Source organism: Anticarsia gemmatalis, chromosome 9 (assembly GCF_050436995.1).
Source record: "Anticarsia gemmatalis isolate Benzon Research Colony breed Stoneville strain chromosome 9, ilAntGemm2 primary, whole genome shotgun sequence".
In the NCBI taxonomy this organism is placed as follows: Eukaryota; Metazoa; Arthropoda; class Insecta; order Lepidoptera; family Erebidae; genus Anticarsia; species Anticarsia gemmatalis.
In genome coordinates, this window is record NC_134753.1 from 11,524,674 (window position 1) to 11,538,685 (window position 14,012).

At 34.5% G+C, this 14,012-nt stretch overlaps 1 protein-coding gene and 1 non-coding gene across 2 annotated transcripts in view; one reads left to right on the forward strand and one right to left on the reverse strand.

The window, feature by feature from the left end:
- Window positions 1–14,012, forward strand: part of LOC142975288 (kinesin-like protein CG14535) — a 342,628-nt gene that overhangs the window by 53,454 nt on the left and 275,162 nt on the right. The window lies entirely within an intron of this gene.
- TRNAL-CAG (transfer RNA leucine (anticodon CAG)) lies at window positions 3,254–3,337 on the reverse strand. Its single transcript has one exon. It is a non-coding gene; the product is annotated as a tRNA-Leu (tRNA).

The window sequence follows — 14,012 nt, forward strand, 5'->3', positions numbered from 1 at the left end:
TTGGATATTAATTTTCAATTTTACGTAATCAAAGTTAAAACTGCAGCACGATTTCCTATCCTCTTCGTTCTGTTAAGTAGCAAACGTTAAAGTTTGATACTTCACAAATAGATTTAGTGGAATACACTAGGGGCACTGATCAGTTGTTCATACAAAATTTTCCGATGGCTTCCCATTCGGTTGTCCGTGGTGGTAAAAATAGCCCTATTTTTAGGTCAATTTTCATTCAATTATCCTTCCGTAGTAGGTATTCTATATAAGGTTATCCCTGTCTTTCATATTAATAATTAATACTATAACATCACGTTGTCCTTTTCCTTCGTAAACTAGTTAAGTAATTCGATACGGTTGTGTAATTATATGCACTTGGGACGGCTGTCTGACCTCTGGAATGTAATCAGCGCTGGAGAAACTAATCTCAAATCGAATCGGATTAGTTCATGGAATTGATTGCTAAAGATTTTGAGATGTCAAATAAACATGAGTAGTAATGAATTTAGTTTGTAGTAATAGAAGTTTCGAGACTAAAAAATCTAGATGGCTAAATCTAAAAATCGAAAACAAAGAATTGCAAATTAATCAATTAAATTTTATGATATCACTCCTGCTTACCTACTTGGAAATAGTCATACTTTAGGAGCCACGTACATTATAAAACTTAATGTTTTATAGTTTTGACGGAAAAACATTATCTCGTGTGTATATTCAAGCTAAAACAACAAAACATAAAATTGAAATTTTTGCTCGAAAAAGTGTCAAACAATTAAATCCTCAAAATATCGCATTTATAATATAAATCAGTCACTTTTATCCTATTAAATTACTCTACCACATTGCCATCCCAATATCCTATCTTCATTTCTTCCCAAACTCCTTAACATCTTAAACCATCTTCGAGTGAAGTAGGAGCTCGGTGGCATTGTTAGTTGGATCCTCGTAAAAAATGCACACGCCCCGGGGAACCATTGAAGTGCCATCATCAACCTCACGCGCTGAGTGCTGTGCTGCACCGAATTGTTGCCGCTGGATGAGGCATAGTTAATGATGTAGGTTATTTTTCTACTTAATATTGCCTTTGGAATTGTCAGTGGTAAGTAGTTAGCAATTATTCTTATCCAACAGTAGATATTCTGGGAGTAGTACGATTTTCTGCATTCGATATTATTGTAGTGATTTTAATCGAGAGTTAAAATGTTCTTGAAAGAAATACTTGTTTCGTAAAACACTATGGGCGCTGTTTTATGCCTAAAATATCTTGACCGTCGTTCGATAGTCGAATACGTTTCTCTACAAAACACCCTAAAAAGTAAGTACCCTAAGACTTAACCCAATATCACGCGATCAAAATCTCTTTAAACATATTTCCTCAAGTCAAGACCTAAATTTATTTGAACTCTCTTCAATAAAAGAGTCTTAAACTCTTCAGCTTTTTATAAAATTGACTGTCTGTAGTAATAAAAGATGATTATACTTTACAATTTATAAATTAAATACAACATGTTCTGAATTGTAAGCCGCTAACAGAAGCTAGCAGCTAGACAGACGAATCAATAGATATCTCATTTGTCAAATCGGTTTAAATACTGAGAGGGGGATGGATTGCCAACTCTACCATATAATTACGTCTATATGCTTGTATTATACAGCATGTGACAGATTTACATTTAAAACGATATATTATTATAGCATAATGGTATGCATTTTTGTTTACAGTATTTAAAAGTATTTTTAAGTCAAGTCACTTTTTGTAGAGCAACTTAAACGTGGAATCGGTATCTCTAAATAAGAAGGTTTTTAATTCGCAAGAATTTAAGTAGGTACTGTAAGTCTAAGTAAAAATTAAATTGTCTTGAATCTGGAACGGTTAATCTTGTTTAGTTCTTGTACCTGACATAGTAACTAAAAAAACGTGATGTTGATTAACGTAAAAGCAAAGAGACTTGAAAGTTATTTTTCTTTTAAGGTGCCTATCTACTAATTCTTTCAGAAACCAAAAACATTAGGGCCTTCACAGCTTATGTTCAACAACTGGCTTTGATTACACTTTCACTAGGTACTCTTATTTCTTAACTTTTCATTAACTACAGTCAGGGCCTTCAAAGTCATTGGCATATAAAGCATAATTGTCTAATAATCTATATGCTGGGTAAAGTGACAAGACAAAGACAAACGCCTGTCAATATTTTACCTGTAAGTTAACCAGTGGGTATTTATGCAAAATTCGTAAGACCGGCGATTAATCCCATATCAGTCGCATCTAGAAACCATAACGCCATAGTCCTCGAGCTTGCATTAACCATTGAAGCGGTCATTATACAAGCATTCTTCGGACAATAGGTCGTATTAATGCACTCCCCTATAACTCTATTCACAAGAAAATATCCGATAATAACCAACTATTCTACTGAGAAGTAAATATCCCTGCAAAGTTCTATAGAAGTTTATTTTCCGTAGTTGGTTTTAGGACTTGTTAAAGTCTAGAAGACATATAATTGGAGATACTCTCATTTGTTTTGAACCGGTCATTTAAACCGATTTGAAGAAAGCAACATATTTTTGACTCCCGATATTTTTTGCTATTTTAAAAATATTAAGATCATCTTCTTAAAAAATATATAAATATTGATATGTGAATGATATTTCTAGGCGATGAAATTTCTTTAATCGAAAACCTGAATCGGGTTTCTATTGCTTTAAATCAAGTAAAAGTATATTGAGTCTAGCTTCATTACGGAATCCTTTTAATAATGGTACGATATTTTTTTATCTACATATTTTAATCGAGTGACACTTTTCATGATTTTGTCTGACATAATATAGGAGACTTTTTTATAACTTTATCAGTAACTAGATGCTGAATTAATAATAAAGAAGTATTATACAGATCTTTTTTAAATTTTCTTAATCTCTGGTGTATTACATATTGCACAGAGCAGTTCTACTTACTTCATAAAGTACTATTCTTAGTTGTAAAGTTTTTATTTCTGTATCCAAGTGAAGTAGCCGCATAAATTTACATAATTTATAACCAATAAATAAATTCCTGGGCGGCGAGTCATTACGATAAAACTCTAGCATCGATAATACAATAGTGCATTGATGCTTACGTAAAAAGCAATTACTCCATACAGATAACGATTACTAAGAATCTTTTCTTTGACCAGAATACTCTATTTAGTAACAAAATACTTTCATTATATTAAAAAAGTCATAAACTGAAAATATATCAGGATATAAAAATATAAAAGAGTTCTGTCAGAAGTGGGATTCGAACCCACGCCCACAGAAGTGGACTGCGACCTGAACGCAGCGCCTTAGACCGCTCGGCCATCCTGACGATATGATATGCGTCGAAATAGCAGTACTATTATTACAGCGAGTAACAGTCATGATTATCGGGATCATTGATTGACATTGATAGACTTCTTAGTGTACCCACGCACAGAGAAAGATTACTAGAAGTACATAAGAGAACTCATAAATGAAATAGGTTTGTAGTAATATGACTGAAGGTCTAAAGTGATAAATATTCATTGTAACGACTATCCTAAGTGTCAATATTTGACCTAAATGAATAAATGATTTGATTATGATTATCTCGATCATTTTCTATCTTTGATAATGGTAGTTGCCTTTGAAAAGGTCACTCACATTACTCGTAACCGACGGTCCTGTATGGCAAGATGTATCGAAACGAATGAAGTAAAATATTTTTGTTGAGATCGTAGCAATGGCGTGTTTTTGTCTCTATTTTGTTTTGTCTGTACGCCTATGAGAATACAACGTTATTAATAAAAAAGTTTTATGTGATACCTAATTAGGTACCTTCATTAATTCCGTATAATTTATTTATGTTTAGTAATCAAACAATTATAAAATATTCTCTGAAAATAAATTTAGACAAATCTGAACGGACCCCTAAATCATTTTGAAGTACTTTTAAAATTATACTTGCCCAATGAGTTATCAAATTAATTTGAATACAATAAAACTACAACCAGTCATTGAAATTCATGTACCATTCGCAAAATTCTATACAAAATTAACGATGTTACATTACGAGGACGACATGGCGGTGCGTCCGGTGTGTTCTTTGATGTTTCGCATGTGGTTCCGGCGCGTGCGCGCGCAGGCGAGTGCGTGCACGTGCGATTGTGCACTTTGCGAGTCTGTTCTCACTTGTAGATAATTATTAGGTTATGTGATTTGAGGTGAATTAGGTTAGCTAGTTTGGTATGCGTAGGAATGATTTTTTGAATGTTTTTGTTTGAAGAGGTTGGTGTAGACGGCAAATAAAATAATTAAAAGTAGGCTATGCAGATGTATAGAAAAAATATTTTAATATAATTATGTAGTCTAAAAGTATGTCCCCTATTAATGTCTGACTGCCTCTGTGGTCTGAGCGGTTGTGTATACCATTGATCAGGCGAGGTCTTGGGTTTGATTCCCAAACAATTGCAAAGCAGAGCAAAAAATTGCACGTCGCATGATTAAGCATTTAGTCTCTTGATCTACTTAGTTTTTTTAGTAACTAATCCTATTTAATAGTATGTATTGATCATGCTATAAATAAAAGGTGTATTTATGTATGTATTTAAAACCAATAAAAACTGAGTCTTCAATTATTACCATACTAAAAAATACAGTTATAACTGAAACGAAAAATGTTTTAAGCGGTAGTTCAGGAAAAGCTTGTTAGCAAGCATGTAATGCAATAAGCGATCACGTAGCACCGCGAAACATCGTTACCTGCCTGCCTACGAACAAAATTTGATATTAAACCAATAACACATGCGGAAAACTAAAGTTTGTGAAAATTTCGATAAAGGAGATGTGTAAAATTTTCCAATATAGGTACCCAAATTGTATGTACTGAGGCTTATCAACGTTGATGAATTTTTGTCTCTTAAGCCATCACGGCTAAACTACTGTACGAATTTTGAAGTCATTTCTCATTTAGATAGAGAAGAAAAGATTTTTAAATCATCAACTCAAAATCGGCTGTAAAGAGACTGGAAATTTAGCTAGTAGCACGTGATTTTTTTGTTTCAAATAAGTACTATAAGATGAATCTATCATTCTATGCATGCATAGGTACTTTGGCTAAAGGATATTAATCGTCAGTTTCCACATCTCATTTTTATTTTCCAATCTATCTTACTCAAGAAATGCACTGTACGTTTTATTCTTTCATTCTCGACCGCTTTTATAACATATAATAAACAAAAGCCAGTGCGAAAACACGAATCTTCTGGAATAAAACTGCTGTCTTGCTGACTCGCAAACGTTCTTAGTAAAAGTGTACCGTAAAGTTAAAACTAACCAGATTTTCTGAACTACTGACTCAGATCTTAAAAGACGCAAACAAAATGCCTCTTAGATTTCAGCTAATTAACAAGCAAAAAGCACTAATTAAGCATTTTGCTGTTGCAGCTTTAAAAGAAGCAATTTTGTTTTGCTTTTAACAGATTTGAGGACTTTTGCATTTATATTAGTAGGACTGAGTCATTCATATTATAAATGCGAAAGTTTGTGAAGATGGTTGAATGTTTTTAATCTTTCATGTACTGAAAAGCTTTTGAATAAATTTGGCATAGGCGCGGGTTATACCTAACCGGCACTATAACATAAGATTACACATTTTAATTCGAAAGATAGTTCCAGAACTTTTGGTTTCATCATGGTTACTCAGCAGTCGAAATAATGCGACCTAAAAATATCTGTTAAATTATCTAATTAAACTGTTTTACTCATTAATGGCTGAAATTTACTCAGGTTAACGCAGTGGGATAAACAAAAAACATAATTATATTTTCTTGCAAACGAAGTAGCATGCAGATGCTGTATGTTTATATGGATGGATTGATCTATGGAACTTTGATACTCTTTAATCGAAGTTTTTTCTAGTCTAAAATCTAGATAAACACCTATTATATTATGACTCTTTACCTCGTTTTTTCCTCGAGAACAAAGTCGCACGCAGTAGTTAGTTATTTATAATTATGTTCGGAGTTTTACGATGCTGTCGCACTATTAATATTTCATCACCTGCTTTTGGAATCCTGAGGTGTTGATTTTACCTTTTGAGCGAGTAAGGTAATGTAAATGTGTTTTGGAGATATTAACATACGTGTTAAGGATATGAAGAGGTCTATCATCCGAACAAAGAATACGGCTTCAGCCTTAAAAAAAATCAAAACGTAAACGAAGTATAAAAAAACACTCTTAAATATTTGTAATGCTATCATTGCTTCTAATGTAGAGCCGATAGATTATTCTTGGAAAATGAAATTCATTGACCATTACTATCTATACATTATAAAATAACGTAAACTAATCGCGTGTCTCTCTGTCTGTAAGCGATAAACTCAAAATCTGCTGAACAGATTTTATGCCGCTTTCGACAATAGACAGAATAATAAAATTGAAAGGTGTATAATTTCTTAATGTTAACTCTGGGGAAGCCGGGGCCATTGTATTATAATACAAGTGCATGTAATGCAATTCCAGAGTTGTGTTTTTTATTGTTTAAATACATTTATTAAATCTTTAACTTTAAATCTTTTAATAAATTTACTGTACCAAGAAAAGTAAATTTCGCAATTACCATGCAGTTTTCTCAAACAGACAAGACAACAGGAAGGCGAGCGAATAAAAACTTTTATACACAACGAGTATCGTCTGAGAACTTTTACCAAGTATCTTTAATTACTTTTAAGAATTACCATTATTTCATAACAAAGTTCCGCTACAGTATTTTACTACCGATAAAGGACCACCATCGGTTAAAGGATGAGTAAAAATGCTGATGCGAATGTTATTAACCGTCGCAAATTAGTGATTAACAGTTGCAATATTTATTTTTGTACAAAAATCCTTTCAGTAAAACTTCGATTAATAAATTAAATAGCCTTTGGTGAGAGGTCAGTCGCAGAACTAAGGCCTTTACGTGGTTTTCAATGCACGAAAGTCTACGACCTCAATTAACCTACTCCAGGCAAACATTGAAAAATTCTGAACAGAAATCACTGAAAAACCTTTTTGGCTTAACCCGGGATTCATACCCGACACTTCGACTTCTACCGACGGCGCCAAAGAAACAGTTTAAGTTGAAAATAATGACATCATCATAATAAAACTGATCATACACTTCAGCACCTGTTTCCTCTCATACCAGTGCATAGAAGATCAAAGCTGGGACCGGACGTGGAAACAATTGCGATAGCTGCCGATGTTGAACGATGTTTCACGAAGTAAGATGCCTCGCACACGACGTTTGTTTAACGCGTCGGCAACGCGTGTTTGATGAGCACGTCCTTTGCACATATTGGAGTGTATGAAGGAGATTGTATCGATACAGAAAATAACTCTAGTTCAGCAACTGAGCAGAGATGTATGTAAAGCCTTGGGTGCAAGGTTTTCGGCTGGCGGATGAATACGACATTCTGAATTTAAAACATCTTCATCACCACTGTCTGATGCCTGTTTGATACAGTTACTTTTTTGGAAATACATGGAATAACGCATCTTAATTTAAATAAATTGTGGACGCAAAGGCGTGTACTGAGTTCTTGAGTTGTTAGAACGAAGTTAATACGCGCGATTCTATAGAGACACGTTTGGAGCTATACTGTGCAAAGATTAGAGCACATCAACATTGCTGCGTTGCTGTGTGTCTTGCCTACGTGATCGCCGCGTTAAATAACGCCATGTGTAAGGGCTCTAATAAGTGATAAACATGCGTCATTGATTCACAGTGCTTAGTGCTTATTTGTGTTGCACCACTTAGGGTTTATGCAGTTCGCAATTTTGTTTTGTCTATTTGGTAGTTCCTGTTTATTTGGTATCTCTGAGTTTTGAGCGGATTTGTGGAATTAAGGCTGGTTTAATTTGCTTGCTCTTTGATTGTTTGATTGAGTTGAATAATTAGTATATTGTAGTGATGTAAGAATGAGGAATTTGAGTTGAAACATATGAAAATTCGTGTGAAGTGATATAGAGTTAATGGCAGTCAATATAATATAATTCTGAATTGTTTTCTTTTGAACTAAAATTGTCCTGATTCTGATTAAATATCCCAACAAAATTAAAAGTCCGACGAAAAAGTGCCTTTCATTCTAAATTCATAGTTCAAAGCAAAATAATTCTAGAACGAAATGAAAACTAGACATCATTAAAGCCACCTTTTCAGCCAGATCAACCATTTCAGTCGCTATTTAGCCTTAATCTCTACAAAACGATCTGTCATCAAAAGTCCACAGCATCCTTTTTGCCAATACAGTCCCAACGATCTACGGGTGTTCGTATACACTAGAGATGCTACATTTCAGATTCGGATATTAATAGTACCTAGTAGTAAATAGTAGTAAATAATTTTATTGTACTAAGATTTAATCATGCAGTGTCTATTTTTCCGGATAATCTGGTAGTTTCGGATAGTTTTGGTTTTGGTTATGGATATGAGATCTGATGATATTTGTTGTTAAATTAAAAAACTTACAAATTAACCGTGTGCCGTAGACCGTTTAATATCAATCGCGTATTAGACCCATTTACAGTAAAATATTATGTGCAAGAAGCAACCTACGTATGTACCTATACTGTCCCATTATTGGGCAAAGCTCTTCCGCAAACTCATCCATTGGTCGCGAATCTTGGCTATTTCCTACGGTTACGGATATAATTAACTTTCGGATATACCACATATTCGGTTAGAGAGCTAAAATCTCTGGTCGCACCATCGCTAGTGTACACAGTAGGTACACAATACGACGTAAATAGAGCGCAGTGACACCGAGGGTGCGAATGTATGTCTAATTGCCTGCGGACGCGTCTCAACTCGGTTTCGAACAAGTGCATACACAGGGCTGGCTGACTTTTTATAGCAGCTTTTGAATGCAACTGAATGCGTGTGGTGAAGGAAAATGTAGCAAATATGACTGTATAGTCTTACTCGTGTTTTAAATGCGAATTTTGTATGGATGTTTGTTGTTTGTCGTCCTAAAACTCCTGAAATGATTTTGAGGTAGGATTTAAAGTGGATTAACAGGTATTATGTTCCTTTTTATTCTGGAAAATCGTTTCGTGCGAACAGTCGCGGGCTATGATTAAATAGGTTACGATATAAATGTGAAAATTTGTTAATTTTCAGCCAAGTTTTTTTTAAGTTTACAGCTTGGACCATAGGCAGAAGCTAGAATAATGTAAATAAGAAAAAACCAATAGCACTTTGCCGGACCTGGGAATCGAACCTGAGACCTGGTGGTTTGATGCACTACCATCCAGCGGACAGACGCAGTTTTTTACGTTTCTTAGCAAAAGCCTGAACATTTCATAATAGCTTAAAGAACGAAAGCCACAATTAAATACAGCTTAAGAATGTACTTGTATATTATTATAATTAATTACCCCCGGAAGAGGTTGAAGTTTTACGCAGCGTGTACGAGTGGTGGACGATCTTATACTCGTAGGGCTGGGTAAGACGTCTTGGTTACAGTCACATGTTAGTTAAAGACTTTATAAGAAGACTAGCTGATACGCGCAACTTCGCTTGCGTCACATAAGAGAATCATAATTTTCCCCGTTTTTGTAACATTTTTCACTGGTACTCTGCTCCTATTGGTTGTGGCGTGATGATATATAGCCTATAGCCTTTCTCAATAAATGGGCTATCTAACACTGAAAGAATTTTTCAAATCGGACCCGTAGTTCCTGAGATTAGCGCGTTCAAACAAACAAACAAACTCTTCTGCTTTATAATATTAAGTATAGATTAGCAAATTTTACACTAATAATAATGTCGTTCTGGCCAAATTCGGTTACGACAGCCAGTTTTATTGAAATAAGCTAACTGTGCAGGACCTTGTTTATAGTTGCCAAGTGTGTGCACAATACAAAGGTACACTCTCTATTCCTTTACTCTTATAAACTGGTGGGTCGGCTGAACCGACATGACCAGAGGAACACACGCAGGACCGATGGCCGGATCAAAGATACGAGTATGAATTCAATTATGAGTGGAATAGAGTAAACCTATTACATGATGGGATACGGAAGTTAACGCCACTTGGTACGATCTTTACAAACTTCTCTTGCCTCATTCACTTACCATAGGTACATCTTGTCACACAGGACCGATTACGAGTGCTGAAATATTAAAATTATAATTTTCTACAATATACTTAGCCAATTACTTGCTAGCTTAAAGATGATGATGATTATGAAATACCTTTTCCAGATATAAATTAACTATTGTGAACCGTTCAGTCACTTATTGTTGCCAAAAAGAGGAAACAAACTTTACTTACATTTATTTTATTTTAAAGGCCTTGCCGAAACATTCTTAAAAGCAACTATAAATAAGCTATATTTATTACCTTTCGTTTAGAATTTATACACATTAGGTTCACGTCACTATTAATGACTTTTTGTTTTATTTTCCGAACTAACTCACGCACTAGCATTTCGTGTGTGTTGACGTCAAATACAGCATTTTAGTGAAGCCTAGAATAATTTGGTATTGTGACAAAAACCAAGCAATTAGATATATTTTCGACTAGTAGACGGATCAGTAGCGTCAGTTGTTTCCTTTTGATCAAATCAAACAATTTCGAGCCTAAAATGTTTATTTAATACTATCTATATTTTGAATTTAAATATGTTTATTGATTATGTCAGTAGAGTAATTTTGTGATGAGAAACAAGCGTCCATCCTAGCATAATAATTTTATCTGAGACCAAATAATAATATAGTACGAATATGCATAGTCACTAAAATATCTGACTTACGTTCATAAAATAAAATATTTCACTTTATCCCTTTACAAGCACGCGTTATTTAACATCATGCAAAAAATAGCAAATCACTCCCCTATTTGCAATCTCTGAATCGACAACCCTAACGTACCTGTGGCGTCATAAAGGCTAGGATGCACCAGCCGTTGGGGTGCAGTTCAAACACACACACACATGCATCCGCACGCATATGCACACATGCGTGCACACACACACATGCGCGCATGTCGCGTGCATGCATGCTGTAAACAGTGGCGATTACTTCGGGCTATAAAAACCAAAAGATAAGTATTAACGTGTGCGGGTCGAGATATGAGACAGGATTATGCGTGAATGTTGGAAGGGATAGTTAGATGTTTGTTTTGGTATTTGGCGCAAAAGTAACTAAGAAATTGCATAGAAATACAGAAAATACTTTTTGGTACACATCAATATTTAAAGGTTTACACACCTTTAATTGATTTCATGTGAGAGAATCCGTTTCGGAGAATATATTAAAGTAAAAAACGAATACCTAACACATCAATTTACAATCTGCGGCTTATCCTAAATCATATTTAGGTTGCTAACAAATAGACAGAGAAGAGGAGAGAGACCTCAACTTTCAAGAACTGTACGATTCTATTCGAAAATTATAATCAGTGTGATCATTAAACCCTTCGCATTATTGAAACTTACTTATGTATTTTATTAACATAGACTAATTTTGTTAACAATACAATATATATAATTATAATATTATTTTGAACCATGAATTGCACAGTAACGCCATCTTCGTAAAACTGACACCATTAAAGAATCAACGTGCCGTAACTTTCCTGTTAGAAGTTCAGAATAAAACTAACAGATGGCGCTACCACAAAATTTGTTTGAGAGGAATGACTGCCATCTGGTGTGCAAAAATATGACTAGTGTAAGTCCTAACTTTCACTTAAAGTTGTTAGATGGCGTAAAGTTTTTCTTCATAAAAATTACCAGAAACTTTTAAAAATTTTTGGTATGCATTTTTAGAAATCTGGTATCAATATTATTATGATGTTGGTGAAAGTAGAGCGGCTTTACAACAAACCGTAATCACTGTGTTATAGGATTGGTTCATTTATAGAATAATCCCATCAGAGAAATCAGAAGCATTGTTTACCTACTAGTTTTATATAATATATATAGTCTTATTTACAATAGTATAAAATATAATTTGTTAGATTACTTCTTAGTGTTATTAGTTATTGCATTGTGTTCGATAATACTTATTCTTGGTCACGATTTTGGATTGTTATCATAATAAAAATCTGCTCAGAAGTTAAGCATAATTGAGTAGGTATAATGAAACTAAAACTATTACTATTATTATACTAACTTATTAAACTACTTTGCTGATTTTGATGACATTTGTTACACAGACTTTTAATTCTGACTTATCTCATCAGATTATACATATACATTTATGCCTCTAATTTTAAGTGTAGTATATATAATAATATAGTCTTTTATTATAGATGTTATCAATTCAAGTAGCATTTTAATCCCCTCTTACAATAAACTATGTGACACGGAGCATCACAAGCTCATCTGTTACAAGTCGCACTCATGCACTCTGCCCGCTGCTAATATATCATGTACTCAGCCTTATTGTGTGCTACTGAACATTGCAACATAAAGCAATGTTATGATTAGAATTCTATATTTCATGCACTTATTAACTTCTGCTCGCAACTTTGTCAAAGTATTCAATGTGTAAATAATACAGATTAGGTATAAACTATCCATATTTCAGACTTTCATCAAAATGTGTACAACAGTTTCAGCGTGATCGAGAACAAAAGTATGTCTAAGTATCTAAACTTGGTATTTATAATATTGGTCACACAAATAAGTGGCCAGAGACATATTGTGTTAAGATTTGCTGCCTAGTTTATCCCTGGATTAGTACTCAGGGCTAAGGCTCTTAGATGGGACGCGGAATATCCAATCGGAGGTACCGCGTCCTGGCCACTTCATGGTGTCTGTTGAAGGAACACCGTCGGGCTTTTAGTCGGTATGCCTAAATTTAAAGCCGGAACGCCTTGCCGGCGGGAGAGCCCGACAGACCCCCGCTTCCTCCCTGGAGCGGGACGTGCAGTAATGTATTTTCCCAACAAAAACTCTTAGATAATGGATTTTATTTCACCGAATTTAACCTAGTTTTTTTTAAGTAAAAATAGTTTATTGTTTTACTACAGTTCAACAACCTAAAGAGTTTCATTTCAATGTCTCATGCACGTAGTACTTCATATTGGGAATACGCAGAATTATTCAATAAAATAAAGATAAATCGTAAACCAAGCAAATGGGTAAAGGTAATACTTTTAAGATATCAAAGAGAAATCATTTGTTAAGAGTACTTAACCTTACAAGGGAAAAAAGGTATTATTTCCTTTGTATCATAATCTTTGTTAGTTTCCCATAAGCAAAGATTCGTAGAAAACCATATTTTTCCTTCCCTCTTCATACGAAACTTTAACCCAAAGAACGAGGACTCAGTAGCTAGAATTTTGATAGTCAGAATATAATATAGTGTTTCTATTTATTTATAACTTCAAACCGGTTATACCCAAAGGTGTATGTGAGATGTATAAAATACACCCACATTTCGCCATTTACATGATCCATTGTAGTAGGGGGCAAGCCTATTGCCATATTTCGGGCACGTTACCTAAGCCCCTTAAGCGCAGTCTATATTTGAAACGGCCAAAATCATTCGCCTTGTAGGTAGATCGAACTCGAGACCTTGTAATCACCAGCCGTATACACTACCAGCCAGACCACAATCGCAAGCTTTTCTTATTTAAAACTTCAATTTACACACATTTCGTCTCTACAATAATCTCTCTGATACAAAGCTAAGTACACACATATATCCTGTAGCCGGTCTCATTAGGCAGATAAGATCACATTGCACGTTCACAGCCTCCTCGATCATACGCGCTCTATCTGCGCATCAGCGATGAGAGCGATGCATCTGCAGGTGTTCTAAGGCTTATTACAAGGACTAGACTATACCCGACATACCTGTTCCTCGGTCAAAATCTGTTTTGGTATTATTGAGCAACAAACGTCCATCACCCTTTTGTGAAACAAGCTTGAGCTCGCCTGCTCATAAAGAATTCCCAGAGTAAAAAGTATCCTAATAATAAATTGACTATCACTTGCTCCATTGGTAAAAGAAAATATCGCAATGA